The sequence below is a fragment of the Molothrus aeneus genome, chromosome 2, assembly GCF_037042795.1.
Source record: "Molothrus aeneus isolate 106 chromosome 2, BPBGC_Maene_1.0, whole genome shotgun sequence".
Lineage (NCBI taxonomy): Eukaryota > Metazoa > Chordata > Aves > Passeriformes > Icteridae > Molothrus > Molothrus aeneus.
In genome coordinates this window covers 18736864-18752011 of record NC_089647.1, presented here as the reverse complement: position 1 = coordinate 18752011, position 15148 = coordinate 18736864, and the positions used below count along the sequence as shown (strand labels likewise).

Genomic DNA, 15148 nt, shown 5'->3' with positions numbered 1-15148 from the left:
AAAATGACGACCCTTTCAGGATGAGTGATTCATCTTACTTTGCCTTGTTCTCTTAAGAGTAAGAAATAGTCAGTAATTTTCCTGTTTTAATTTTTTAAGGAATGCTTTCTTTTTATTTCTTTATAAAAACTGACCATTTTAAATGTTTGCAACTTGCAATAGCATTTTGACCTTTGCTCCAATTTTCCTCTGATTTCTATTCAGCTTTCTAATCTTATCATATTTAGTTCTACTAGACCACAATAACTGCTGAGACTTTGAATACCCTATACATTGATACAAAAGAAAATAGAAAACCAGGACAAAGACAGGATCATGAAACCTATGATCCTACCAGAGAGCGAAGGCCATAAAACCACTTCTTGAAGTGTGTAATTCCTCCTTTTTGGGAGGCAAGGGCAAAACTGCATTTGTACACAGTTTGTGTAACTGCACTACCAGGCCTCAGGCCCACTGCATTTCTGAGCACACCTCTTCTCTTACCGGAGGTCTAACTCTGCATTCCTTAATGGTCACAAATACTGCTACACAGTTCCCCTGCTGCAGAAAAAATGCATGGAGCTGCAGAGTCAATACACGTTATCAAGCTTTTTGACTGCACGGATGCTATTAATATTTTGGTAGGGTGGGGGGTAGAATTCGTTTCAGCCACAGAGCTGCTATGGCATATATACCAATTTCTTTTTCCTTATTTCTTTTCCCTCTAACACATTAGCAATACATGCAGCATCCAGTAACAACCTGGTTTCATGTTTTGCTTTCTCTGACCAGCAGTGCTAGATTCCTTCCTGCATGTTGTAAAGTGCCACCTCAACCATTAAAGTCACAATCACATACCACATAGTCAAATGGAAAGCTTGTAACAGCAATTTAAAAATAATTAATTTTTTAATATTAAGTACGTATCTGTGTAAACAGAGATCTGTTGATCTCTATCTTTTAGAAGCTACAGAGGGGTCTAGCATGCACAACAACAACAACAAAATATGACCACAGTGTTACCTAGTGAGCTACTCTGCATTCCTTAATGGCAGAAGATACTGCCCAAGGCATCTGCTATTACAAACAGGAACCAGATAATAGATGCTAAAGTCAACTAAAAAAATATATTCTGCTTAACAGAAACAGATACTGTTACAAATGAACTCTTTCTGAACAAAGAAATCATATCAGCATTTCAGATGTTATTGTTGCTAGATGTAATTTAACAAAAAAATACTAATTGCAATTTGCCTTTAAATTACAAACCAATGCTAAATTCCACTGTAATATTATGTAACTCAATTCATATTAAAATAAATTGCAAATGTTTGATGCCAAAACTGTAAACAAAGTTCAAACACTCAACAGGTAAGTCTTCCTTGAAGTACCAAGAGCAAGTATTAGGTTTAGAACTAAGTTATCTGAAACTAATACTTTCCATTGCATCTTCAGAGTCTTTGCTCCATAAGTCACTTAATGGCACTTCCTGTAAAGCCGGGAAACTAACTGCAAATTGAAAGAGTAAGATTATTTGTTTTCCTTCTCTTCTGAGAAAACAAAGAAGTTTGAGTTCTGTTAGTTCTTAAAGCTTGCATTCACTTAAGCAGAATTAGTTACCTTACTAGGGATAATATTTTAGTTTTATTTTAAGTGCAAAATCTATTTACATTTATTTGTGTGTTTGTGCATGAGTATAATTTTATTAGGTAGGACATTTTTAAAGGCCACAATCAAAAAAAGGCATAATTTGTCATGTCCTAAATAAAAACTTTCTTAACAGTTCCAATCTAGATAAATGCATACAGGCCATGAAATCACTTAGAAACTGTGTAGAGGAATACAGTGCATGCTCTGAAATAACAAAAAAAAAGTAGTGCCTAATTTAGTGTAAAGGATAAATTGGGCAACATATTTTAATGGCGTCTACCAATGGAGACTGCTCCTGAAAAAACAAAAATACCAAAGCAAAATGAGATGACAAGCACCAATTTAACCCACATGTTTATTGAGCACAATCCTGATTTAAATCAGTTCAGTAGGTATAACTGGAATGTCAAGGCAGCAGACACGGGAGTGTACGTAGAGAGGGGCTCACAATGGCCAAGAATAGGAGGCATGAAACCTCCCCTGCTTTCAGTGTGCCTGCCCCCACTCTCTCCTTCAGCCCTACTCAGTCTCTGCAAAGCCTGTTAGAGCTCCACAAAACACCATCCCCCACTCAAAGATATTTTTTTCCCCTCTAGGATCCTTGAATAAGAGAACACATACTGTCCCCACTGTAGATCTGAACTGTGCCCTTCTCTCATGTAACCCAATGCACGTCTGTGATGACAACCTCACCTCCCATTTTGATTTCCTTCTTTCTGCGAAGAGTAACAGCAAACGTCAAATGCAGCCCTGTGGGTCCATCCAGAAAAGCAAGGCTGCACACAGAAACCAGATCAGCCGCGGCAGAGAAACCAGCAGAACACTTCTTAGACAAAACACAGTATCTGGTCAGTTTTCTCAGGTGCTTCCCTCAGTGCACTGCAGCATCCTCTCACTCACTTCGGCCTCGTCAGCACATGGCGCAGCAAAACAGAAAGCTTGACAGGGACATCCTCGAGAGTCCACTTCACTATATAAATAAATAATCCATTTCCTCTAGACATCTCTCTCAGGAGGGCAGGATCTTCCTTTGCTGATTAAAAACCAGGAAGACGTCGCAGGCGCACAGACCCAAAAGCTTTGTTTGGAGCTCCCACCTGAGCAACAGGCCCACCCTGAGTAGCAGCAAACAAAGTGATTTCAAAATCGGCAACTGAGTATCCAGATCCCTTCAACAGCTTCCTCCAAAGGACTCTGAAGGACCAAACTATGGCAAGGGCGCTCACACTGTGGCAGATTTTACCGGGGTCACTTTCAGCCATGGACTTTATTTACCCTCTGCTGCTTTGGTACACCGTGCTGAGGTGAGACAGACAAACACAAGCACATACAAGAGATGCAAGGGAAATACTCAACACTCAAAAATTATTTAACACACACACACAAATGGGCAATTTTCTCATATTAATGGACATCTCATGGGAATAAGAAATGGACAAATTCCACCATTACACTTAGTTATCTGTAATTTACTTTCCTTATTTAAGGTCTTCCACACTAAGAAATAAAGTTAAAAACTTCCTTTCCTTGCTCTACTTCTGACACTTGTGCATTTTATTTAGTCCAACCATTTTAGAAGAATGGCACTGGAGCTTCTGTTTACTCTGTCAGCACTAAAACACATTTTTAATCAATACAACAGAGGAAGTAAATTGTGAATAATTGTCTGCATTAATATATTTGCTACCAGCTTTGTCATTCTTTAATTTGCAGACACCAAATTTTCCCCTATAAACACCTCTGTTTCTCCAAAAGCAGCTGGAAATTAATTATGCTGGTTTTATTTTCTTATTAATTCATATGCTATAGTTCTGTAATCAGTGCAGGATCATGCTGCAATTTTGCATACTTGTTTCAAAATACATTACGAGCATTTGATGATTGATGTTTAACACAATGTATGAAAGAGCATCTCAAACAAATCAGAGGGAATACAAATAAAGAAACTTAAATAAGAAAAAGAATTACACATATATTCAAACAAAAGCTAAACCCTGGAACTCAGAAGTTTGCAGCATGGAACACTGACTGATTAGAACTGAGCTAGGCAAGAAGTTTACACTACTCCACATGAAATTTGGATATAAAGAAACCTTTTGGAAAGAGAAAGAACAGCTGAAATTAGTTTTACCAAAGAAGTGGAGGTGAAAATGGTACTTCTTTCCAAATCTATCATCTCTGCCCATTGATTTGAAGTACATCAGAATGCTTTCTTTCCCTAGACAGACAGCCAACTTGTGAAGCAAACATACTTGAACAAAATGGCTTACGTGCCAGAAGACTTATCATCTACCAAATAGCATTCTCACACTTCATGCTCTTCCACTCTCTTCTCATTTACAGGAACTCTGCATGTTTCAGCAATGTCTCTCTCTATTCCCAGCTCACCATCAGGTCAGGGATGGCCTATAAGTTTGTGAGTACAACAGGTGCCAGTCCCTGGCAGGACTATCTGCACATCAATAACTAAGGATAATGTGAAATCTGCATCTTTCCTGAGGAATTACAGGCCACCAGAACTTCAGCCAGCAAACCTGCAAAAGGGTGCACATTGCTGATGATGCAGGTCTGGTTCTGGCTTTTTGTTCAGGAATTCACCTGTACAATTGTAACTGCAGGATCAGGCTCTTCAGCCATGAGGTTCAGAGAAACTGATGCTCCTGTACTTCCCCCATAAGTCAGCATGATGTTGCCGACTGTAGTTCACTGTAGGCAGGATGTGGCTCAAAGACCACCACTTAAGGAAAGCAAACCCAAACACAGCCACCCACAAAAATGAAATGAAGTAAGAAATCAAGTCCTCCCTCAGTCCTTCCATTCTCATCTAATGTTTTCTTTATCCAGCTTCACCTTCAAATTTCTCTTGAAGTCTCTCTTAAGCATTGCTTTGCCAACCACAAAACAATGCATTCTCTCACATACACAAACAAAAACTTAGAATTATTTGTTTCATAGAAAAACACACAGGCTGCAGAGGGAAGATGTACCATTCTACTGCAAGAGACGTAATCCTAACCATTACTGTGTGACATGCTTTCCCCACTCCCATTGCTGGGTACCTCTTGACTGTGCAAGGCATGAGTACAAATGAAAAACAAAATATTCAAAACAAAAAGATGGACAACTTCTAACAAGATTTAAGTTTAAAAGTCCTTATGTAGCCAGCAGAAAAAACATATTGGGGAATGAAGTGAAAGGTATTGATTGAAAGCCATCAAACACTGAAACATTGCCTGACACTCTGCAGCACAGTACAGTCACCAATCCTTTACCCAGCTCACCAGTGCACAGGGCCAGGCTTAAGACTTCCTCACTTGAATCCTGCAACAGGCCAGCTCAGTTCTCAGGAACAGAACCGAGTAGCAGGCCTTCAATGCATGTGCCTAATCCTGCCTTGGGGACCCTGGGGTTTCAGAAGCACAGGACAAAGCCCCTCCCAGGAGTGAGGGTGGCAGAAATCTTCCTGTTCCTACACCTGTGTAAGAAGAGAGCGATCCCACAGCCAGGAAGCAGTTAGGGGCATTCCACAATGTCTCAAAGCAGACAATTTGCTACACACATAATGCCTTTCAGAAAGAAAACATGATAAACCCTCAAACAAAACACCACACAGCCAGAGGGAAGACACCTTCCCACTTTCCCTCAGAAAGGGAAGGTGTAGACAGGACTTGATAAGCTTCTTGTCAAGAGAGCTTCCACTTGCATTAAGTTCCATAGATCCTATGTTGTGCTAGTCCACTGAATTATTTTTATCTTTGCTGAATGAGGCTCTGTGACATTAAGGGTCAATAAAATGCTGCTTCTTACTTTCAGCATTTGCTACATTTTATAAAATGTCTTATTTAGAGACACCCACGTGAAAGATTTCTGACCATAAAAATTCCATGCTTCCTAAGCAACTGATTTTCTTAGTGTAGCCTCATAAAATCCTGTTAACTTTCCTTTCCCTCGCTAAAAATTGAAATGTTGTTGTACTAGGTTTCTTTGTACTCAGATATGCCTGAAGCCAGTTTATTTTCACATGCTGAATTGTCCACGCTCATAAGGACTTGCTATTACATTATGCATTTGTGTGCTATAAAGGAAAAACACCAACACTGGAAAGTGTCAAAACCATGTTTTTCCTCTTTGTTGATTCATTTTTTAGGTAATTAAATTTATTAGAAATAATAAAACACTGCTACCACTGTGAAAACACTACAAATAGGTCTACACCCAGGCATTAATAAAGTGTGCTTTACTCCTCAAATACACCTCCAATTTTTACATCAAATTTTTATTTTGAGTAACAAAACACCGGTAAACAGCAAACGTGAAAATCTTACATATGTTTACCATCTCTAGAAATAAAAGTACAGTAAGCAAGTTACTCTACCACAATACTGCCAGAGTGCCAAAGTAGTTGCTTCTGTCAATTCCATGTTTTATAAGAAAATCAGTTGTCATTTTACATTAGATTATGAATATGAAAAAATAATTTAATTGTGAAGAACTATTTCACATTAATCACATTTTAAAAACATCACTATGAAGAATAATTTTCTTCCTTGCATTAACTTTACCAAGTTAGTATTAAATAAATAGGGGTAATAAATACTGCAATAAACAGCAGTTTAAATACCATGTTTACTGGCAAAGGCTCTTAAGTAAGCTCTCCTCCTACTTTACACTGTCTTGTCAATAAATATAACCAAATTGTAAGTCAGTAACTTCACAACATTCTGAAGGTGGGATTTTTTTAAACAGCATTATGAATGAAAGTGGAGTATTGGCAGAAGATGTCCAAGTGGCACAGAATTCAGTGAGTCTACTCACACCTCAAGAGAAGCACTTATCAGAAAAGTTTCAGAGCAAGGGAAAGGACACAAAACTAAGGAGTCAGATGCAGATTTTATTCTATTCCCTGCTACTGCTAACCTGCTAAGTGACTGCAGGAAAGCCTACGCTCCTTCGCAGCTTTTTATCTCAGATGTCTAAAACTGGGAAAAAAATAATTGTTCCTGATCTTGAGGTGTGTGTGATTACAGTATGGCTTGTGTACTTCATCAAACAGGACAGAAGTACATAAATAAGGCAAGGCCTACAATTGCCAATTATTAATAATATCACTATTCTGAGAAAATAACGTGCTTTTTTTCTTTTTCAAGCAACGCAAAACAGCAGCCCATCAAGCCATTTTTAAATTCAGAGTAATCCTTAGGCTGGTTCAGATATTACCCTTTCCAAAACTACCCAAAATGGTAGGAGTCTTTTGTGAAATTCCCATGTCCACCAGGACCACACTCACCCCATTACTCTCAGACAGAAACACTGTATCATTAGTGATCTTAAAAAAAACCAAAACCAAAATAATAAAAAGGAAGTAAGTCCTAATAATCTTTTGACATGAAACTGAAGAAAAAGGCTTCTGGCAATAATACTCCAGGAAAGGGATGGTACAAGGAAAAGAAATAACACTACAGAAGTTAGAAAGATGACTTTAACCTATTTCTTTTCAAGAATATTTTGAAATACATATAATAAGTTCAATCCAGCTTTACAGACCCCTAAATAATAATGAAAACATAAATTTTAAAGTTTACAGTAAGCTACAACAGTATCTATACTGCTTTGAAAAACTTTAATCACTCATGAAAACTGTTCCAATATAGAGGCGCCATATGATTTAATGATACAGGGAAGTACTGTCACTCTCCATTTAGAAGTGACCAAGGGACAGAAGGCTATGCTTCTAAAAGTAAAAACCTTGGAAGCCATCAGCAGGCCAAAGCTGTGCTGCTGATTCCACTGGTGGCCACAGCAGGCCATCATCATGACAGGGCACAGGAAGTCCAACTTGGGTCCAAAATTTGGAAAGCAGCTTCTGGTTTTGACTACATCACTTGCCAGAGCTCACAGAGACACCCTGCAACACACTCAAAAAATAAAATGAGAGTTGTACTTCAGCTCCTATTTTAATTTATAGTACCTTCCTCCACCAAGGAACCGCCTTCGGATGAAGAGGGGGATCTGAGCACTACACAAGCCATGTACTGTTGAAAGAGAAGCAGCGTCCCACCTCCCAGGCATCCAAATTTCACTGCAGGTGTATTTACAAACTTCACATCACAGCAGTGCCTTGCACACCACAGGTCTCATCAACCTTACCTGCACCTTTTCCACCACCACATGCGGTGGAAGAGCACCTCAGCCCAACTCATTCAGTCAAGTTCTCCTCTGTTCACACCACTCTTTCCCCAACTCTGTGCCAGAGGACTGCCCTGCCTAATGCCATGTTCATGAGCTCCAGAGACACTGCGCATCCTCAGCCCCTAGACCATGAGTGGCAGCAACCTGGAAGAACTTTAAGCTCTGAATGTGGGCAATCATACCAGTGAATTTAACAAGACTTGTCATCTGCTTCAAGATATTCACATGCTTACAGGACTGCCAATTACAGAACCACTAATTTACGAACAAAGTGTATTAAGAGCGTTCCGGATGAACAGGAAAAACATTAGTTATAAAATAATGGCATGATTACCTCTGATATTTTATGTGGAAAACTGACATTTAATGTCTTTAATTATTCACACAACAGCTATGAAAGAGAAAGGTTTTCTTCCTTGAAGGGAAAAATAAACATGGACAAATTCCTCTCACCATCACTCCTACACTCCTTTCCTAAATAAACCTCCTGCAGAAGCCAATGGAAGTTTTGCAGGCAATAAGCTTACAGCAAGCAGCCCCCAAAAAACTCCAAAGGGTCAAGGGCAAGCGTCTTAAATACTCCACACAGTTTACCTCCACACAGAAACCAGCTACGTTTCCGCTAAATTACATGCCTGCTTGACATGGTTTAGCAGCTTGCTGTATCAAGAGGGACAGTAGTGTGCAACAAACTTTTGAGAGCTTGGGCCAATTTTTGAAACATCCACAAGGCCCCCTGCAAAGCAGCTCATCACCTTCTATCTTGTGACACACACCAGCCCTGCAATGGCACTCACCAAGCAAACCAGTACTCCTGTATGTCAGGACTGAATGACTAAAATCCAGCCATGAACAGTTACTTTAGTGAGAATGTGTAACAAAAGAAATCTTCCCTTTCACCAAAATAAAAACTCCCTAAAGTAAAGAGAGATTTCTAGTCATGGACAAACCTAACAACACCTCTATTCTCACCTTAACTAGGCACATTATTTTCATTGCCTTTTTTTTAAGCTACAAGGAAATGTATTTCTTCTCTTCCTCTAAAGCTCCTATTATGCTTTTTTGGTAAAAATGATATGATACCTTACCCTTTTCTTTGTTTAAGCCAGTTCAACATCAGGTGAGACATACATTTAGCACGATGCACAAAACCAAGGTCCCCCAAGTGTGGGAAGATTATGATCACCACTTCACTGCCAGGTCAACATTCCATGCATCCAAAAGACTTCATAACAAAACTAAAACCAGATAATGACTCAAGACCTGAGTCAAGGTCTCTGAGCTATTCTTGTTCAGTATCCTTTACTATTACTTGAAATAAATAAAATGTCCATAGCACTTACAGCACTCTCAAGTGACTCTTAACTGAAAACACAGAAAATTAAGCTCAGAAATCAGAACATTTGTATTCAGCCCTGATCAACATTTTGAAGCCTATCTGCCAGTTTTGAATTTCCACAAGCATTTTTACTTAGAAAAAAACTTGCAAAAATTACTCTTCACAGAACACAATCCTTGTCAGTAATACTATAAAACCAAAAGCAATATTCTCCTATGCAACTAGTCTGTCACAAAAAAATTCAGTAATTGAATTTGGTGTTTATACTCTGAGACCTGCACATACTAACCACATCACATACAAAATCCAAAAACCTGAAATTTGAGTGTAAATCTGCAGGAACTGGAGAACAGCAGAATTCTCCCTTCAAACCAACTGCCCACAGTGGTTACCCCAGCCTTAACACTAGCTTTGTGGTTATAATATCATACCAGAACAGCTGCTCCCAACAGCCCCCTTCAAGTCAGCATGTTTGGGACCGTCACTTATCCTATGTCTGCTATACACTGCCTGCAAAAGGTCAGGAGTATGTTGTTAAACATTTGCATTTATGAGTACTAAGCTTACCCCAAATACATGTCCTGTCTTGTTTTTAATTATGTGCAGAATAGTACCAAGAAGATATGCTACCTCCCACTTCCCATTTTGGGCCAAATGCAGGTCAGTGACAGCATGGGCAATTGTATGAGAAGTGCTCCAAATGCCACTCATTTCATGCCATTTTTAAATGCGACCCCAAAAATTTAGAACCCCTTCTTTAAACTACCACTTCTACTTCAGCTTAAAAGGTGTCAAACCCTTCAAAAGTTATCATAACTTTTCCCAGCATGCAGATTAAAAAAAAAATTGCTGTGTACCTGAAAATGTGGGAATACTAGTAAATTAGTCACTAAGATACATATTTTAAATTGATTGGTATCTGCATTCATCAATGCCAAAAGTAAAAACAGTGACACAGAATGAGCATGGATGGAACTCTAATTAGCTCTCAGTTTACATGTTAAAACTGAACAAACTCCTGTTGCATCAGCATCACAGTTCTGGTAAACTTGTCATTGATTCTTGACCTTCAGAGTTTTCTAATTACCTATTCAGTTTACATTCTCAAACTTTTCTATCACTGAATTTTAAAAGGACTTTACATGCTCATTACATTTTCGACCTGTGTGTTACACTTTGCATATTCTAATGTTACTTTGGTCTAAAACTTTTGCCCTAAGTCAATCAGCTGGTTGTCTTTACAAAGTTTAAGGGAAAAAACCACCACTAAAAAAAAAATAAGCAAAGAGAGCTCTAAATATGCACAACCTTTTAATTTCCAGGTTACTTGGAGGAACTCCTACATACAAACTTTGTATTCTAGCAGTAGCTATTAGCACCTGGAGAAGACATGTTTTCTGAGGTGCTAAAACCAGAACAAGCATCTTCCTCATATAAAGTGGCAGCACGAGGACCTCTATCTTATCAACAACAACCAAGTTCTTTTTTCATGTGTACAGCTCACATACTTACCCAGAAAGGCAAATGGAAATTACAGACAGACGAAGATGAAGCTGTCTCAAAGTCTTTGTCATGTGATAGTGACCTATAAAGTATCAAATAAAGGCACATCATCAGCACACCATGATTTTACAATATTGCAACTCACCACATCGCCAACAAGAGGAGAGATCCCAGAACTTGAAACTTGCTTCCTCCTCACCCCCATCCCAGCTAAGCTGTCATTAAAACAAGATGACAGTCGCAGGAAACCGTAAGGAGCAAACAAAAGATGCACCGTGTCTTTAGAGGGCATTAGGAGTGGGCAAATGGAGCAAATCATCTGAGTGTGCATCAGCAGGGTGGGTTGTTCTTCCTCTGTCTCTCTCTCTCTCTCACACGGATGCATGTTTATGAGCGCGCACAGACCCACATACATACACACAGAGATGCATCACGTAATTATTTACACGCACACACAGTGATACTCGCATGTACTATCAAAATAAAAGGCAGAAAGTTGACCACCATCTGCAAGGAGGCATACATAACAATAACCCCCGGGAACTTACACAAGTGAGCGATCAATCCCCGCGCGTGGATAAGCCAAACAACGCAAAAATTACCAAGAAGAATAAGCCGTCAGACCGCAGGTACGAGAACGACCAGGGGAAAGAGACAGACAGACCGAGCGACGGACGAAGGCTGCAAGGCTGGAGCACAGTTTCAGGTAATGCCCGCTGCCCCCCGGCAGAGCCCAGCCGAGCCGCCCGGAGTGCTGCGGCCGCCCAGCCGCCCCTCCGCCACCGCAGCCCGCGGGGAGCGACCCCCGGCCGCCGCGGGGGGAGCGGCGCTCGCAGCCGCCGCCCGCCCTCCGCCCACCCTCGCCCGTGCAAAGTGTAGGGCCACCGGAATCCGGGCTCCGGGGTGGGGTGGAAAGAAAAGGTATTAAATATGGAGAAAGACCGCCGTGACCCAGGGTTTTCCCATCTCCCCTCCTCGCCCCCCGCCCCCGGTCACCATCAAGTTTGCATCCTAGTTACAAAATGTCGATCTTGAAGGCTGACAAGACACAGGGAGAGGGGGAGAGAACGAGAGAGAGGGAGAGAGTGAGTGAGAGAGAGAGACGAGAGAGTCCATCTTGCTTTGAGGGGGGAGGAGAGGAGCAATAATGCAGCGCATAAATCTCACCCTCCCGGGGGAAAAGTCTGCACAACACCTTTGGGGGCGGGCGGGCGCGCAGGGAAGGGGCGGCGGCGCGGGGGGCTCCCCGGCCCTCCCAGCTGCCCTCCCCGGCGGGCTCCGGCGAGGCAGGCTGGCAGCAAACACCTCCCTGCTGCTCCCCTCCTCCTCCCCGCGGGCCCGGGCGATGATCCCGCTGCTGCCGCCGCCGCTGCCACCGGGGAGGAGGTGCCGCCGCCGGGAGAGCCCACATGGAGACCGGCACCCCGTCCCTGCCCCGGCGGCCGAGCCGGGCCCCTCCGCCGCCCCGCCGGGTTGCGGGACTTGGACGTGTCACCAGCAGGACGGGCAATGGTTTCGGCGCCCCAGGCCCGAGTGACCACCGCCGGCCTGGCGGCGCCCCGGCCTCCCCGCACACACTCACCTCCGCAGAAAACTTTTAACCGCGGGCCTTCCCCGGAAAAAGTGGCGAATCCGCCCCGCACACGGTTAAAGCCCCGCGGCCCCCCGGCTCGGCTGGCGGCGAGCGGGGGAGACCCGGGCACGGTCCTTCCCCGCCCCGGCGGGGAGGGAGGGAGGAGGCAGCAGGCAGGGAGGGAGGGGGCGGGCAGCCGCCTGCCGGTGCCTCTCGCCCCGCCGCCGTGCATGTCGCCTCGGCGGCTCTCGCATCGCTTCGTTATACCTTCCTCATTCAGCGGCGGCAGCGGGCTGCCACCGATATTCCTAACGCAAACCTGCTGCCGTGCGGCGCCCGGGATTAACGCGACTGCCTCCTTCTCCCCTGCCTCCAACCCTTCCTTCCCCGTCCTCCTCCTCCTCCTCGCAAACCCACACTGGATCGGCTGTCCTCACATCCATGCAAGTTTCATACATTGCAAATAAACCCGAGAGGAGGAAGAGCGAAGCGCCTGGCGGGGAGCGGGGGAGGAGGAGGAGGAGGGCTGCTTTCTGTAATTTACCAGCGACCCGATCTCGCAGCAGCAAATAACAGCCGAGCACCCATCCGGCTCCCGGCGGCCGAGAGAGACCCCCCCGAGGCAGCCGCCCCCTCCCCAAGGCGCCCCTCGCCAAGTTTTCTGTCATCGCGACCACCCAATGTCACAACTTACCTTCAGAAATAGGACTTCGCGCGGCCGAGGCCTGCCGCCACCTCCCCCCGGCCCCCGCCCGCCTTCCTCCCTCCCTCTCTCCCTTCCTCCCTCTCCACCTTAAACTTATTGACACAACATAATCCCGCATCCACGCGAAACTCCGGCAGGGCCGCCCGCCAGCCCGCCCCCCCGCTGCCCACCGGGGCCGCCGCCGCCCCGGGTGCATCGCCGATGACTACCGGAAAACGCACAGCCCAACTCTCCGGCCGAGCCCGGCCGCCGCTGTTGTTGTCGGGGTCGGCGCCGGGGTTTTTCCTCCCGCTCCCCGTGCGGCCGCTGGATCGGCTGCTTCCCCCTCTCCGGTTTTATATCCCCCCCGCCCTTTCTCCCGGCGGCGCGGAGCCCCCCAGGCCGGCGGCAGCCGATACCGATCCGCGCACTCTCCCCCGCGCCTCGCCGCCCCTCGGGATGAAGTTTCGTTTCTGTCTGCCGCGATTTCCCTGTCAAGTCCCCCCGGAGGAACGCACCGAGCGGCGGCCGGTGGCCATCCCTCCTCCTCCTCGCCCTCCTTCCCCTTCCTCTCTCCGCCGCTGCTCTTGCCTCTCTCTGTGGCGGCGAGAGGTGCCTGGTTTCAAACGCAGCCTGGCACTGGCTGGCCTACCCCCGCCGCCTCTCGGGCTCAGCTCGCTGGTGTTTTAAATGCCCTGCGCTGTACCGCGATCCACTTGGCCCCCTCCCCGTCACATACCCCCGGTCACCCCTACCCTGCCGGCCGGGCGGAGGGCTGGCGGCACCAACCCACCCGTCCTCCGCTGCCCAAACTTTCAAAACGAAGGCAGGGCTGGCAAGAGGGAGGAAAAGTGACTGGGAGCCGCGGCAGCCGCCGCGCCGGGCAGGGGAAGCTCCGCGCCTCCCTCCCGTCCGCCAGCGCCGCAGGAGGGGTGCGGGGGGCTGCTCCGCCACTGGGGCGCGGAGCGTAAAGCGTGGGGCGAGGGCACCCCTTTCCCTATCTCTCCCTCCCTGCCGCTGCCCATCTCCGCCCGCCTGCCCGGTGCGGGTCTGCCGGCGGGGGCACTCACCTCGGCGGGGTGCGCACCGCGCCGCTGGGCCGGACGCGGCTCGCAGCGCAGCCCCTCCGCCTCGGCGCCCGCGGAACGCGGCTCCACACAGAGCCATGCAACCCGGGCAGCGCCACAACACTCCCCGCGATATAAGGCGCCCCGCCATTGGCCGGCGCGCTGAGCGACGGGCCCGCCGGCCACTCAGCGCTGCCGTTACACCCGCGGCCCGCGAGGGAGCCGCCGGCGCACACACTCCCCGCACACACACACAAAGATCGCCGCGCTGCCCCTCGCAGGGTTCGCGGAGCCCCCGGCGGTGGTGCCGCAGCGGGGTAGGGAGCGGGGGCCGCCTGGGGCAGCGCGGAGCCGTGGCGGCCACAGCGCCGGCAGCCACTGTCCATTGGCCGCTCGGGCAGCGCCGCGAGAGTAAACTACGTCTGCCCTGGGCAGTGCCGCGGGGTAGCGGGGTGCGGGCTCGGCCCGGCCCGGCGCACCCCGAGCAGCCTCCCGATAACTTACTCGGCTGAGTTGGGCGAGTTTCATTCAGAGGCCACGGCACGGCGAGCCAGAAGTTGCGGGAGGCAGCAGCGCATCCGCGCAGCCCCTGCTGGGGCAGTAAACACGGGCAGGCACCCCCGCGGCCCGCGGGCGGACGGGCCGGGCCGGCGCTGCCCCCTGACCCGGCGAGGGGGATTCAGGCAGCGGCGCCGCGCGGGGATACGGCGGAGCTCCGGGCGGTGCCCCCTGCCGTAGGAATCCTCGCCCAGGCGTGGCGGAGAGGCCCTCACCGGGCCAGCATCGACAGCACGGCCGGCTTCACATCGGCTTCCCATAGAGATCGCTCTGTTGGCAGAACTAGCCGAGTATAACGCTGGGGTCCGCGCCACGCTCCGTGTCTTGCCCGGTCCTCTGCCCTGCACTCGCGGACCGTGCCTAACACATGGATGTGAAATTCATTTGAGAATTTCTGTGGCTGACGGGCTGATATGCACAAAGCGACAGTGTGAGGCCAGCAGCTTTTGTGTGGCTGCATGGCGATTGTGCTGATGGCTGTTGGAAGTGTAGTCCAACTTTCTGGGAGAAGCTCCTTACCATCACAGAAATGAAATACAGTGTGGAAGCATACAGCGTACACTGACCCTGTGTATTAAAGTTCGCGAGGGCTTGAATATATGCAA

The 15148-nt window shown here is 46.8% G+C and overlaps 1 protein-coding gene across 1 annotated transcript in view; it reads right to left on the bottom strand.

Annotated features, from left to right (window-relative positions):
* The window catches only part of BBX (BBX high mobility group box domain containing), a 137094-nt gene extending 124803 nt beyond the window's left edge, over positions 1-12291 (bottom strand). Inside the window, exons 1-2 of the mRNA XM_066572023.1 lie at positions 12243-12291; positions 10670-10742 (exon numbers count right to left, since the gene is read on the bottom strand). The gene's annotated coding sequence lies outside the window, so the exon portion shown is untranslated. The remainder of the gene's footprint in view (positions 1-10669; positions 10743-12242) is intronic.
* Between the last annotated feature and the right edge of the window lie 2857 nt (positions 12292-15148).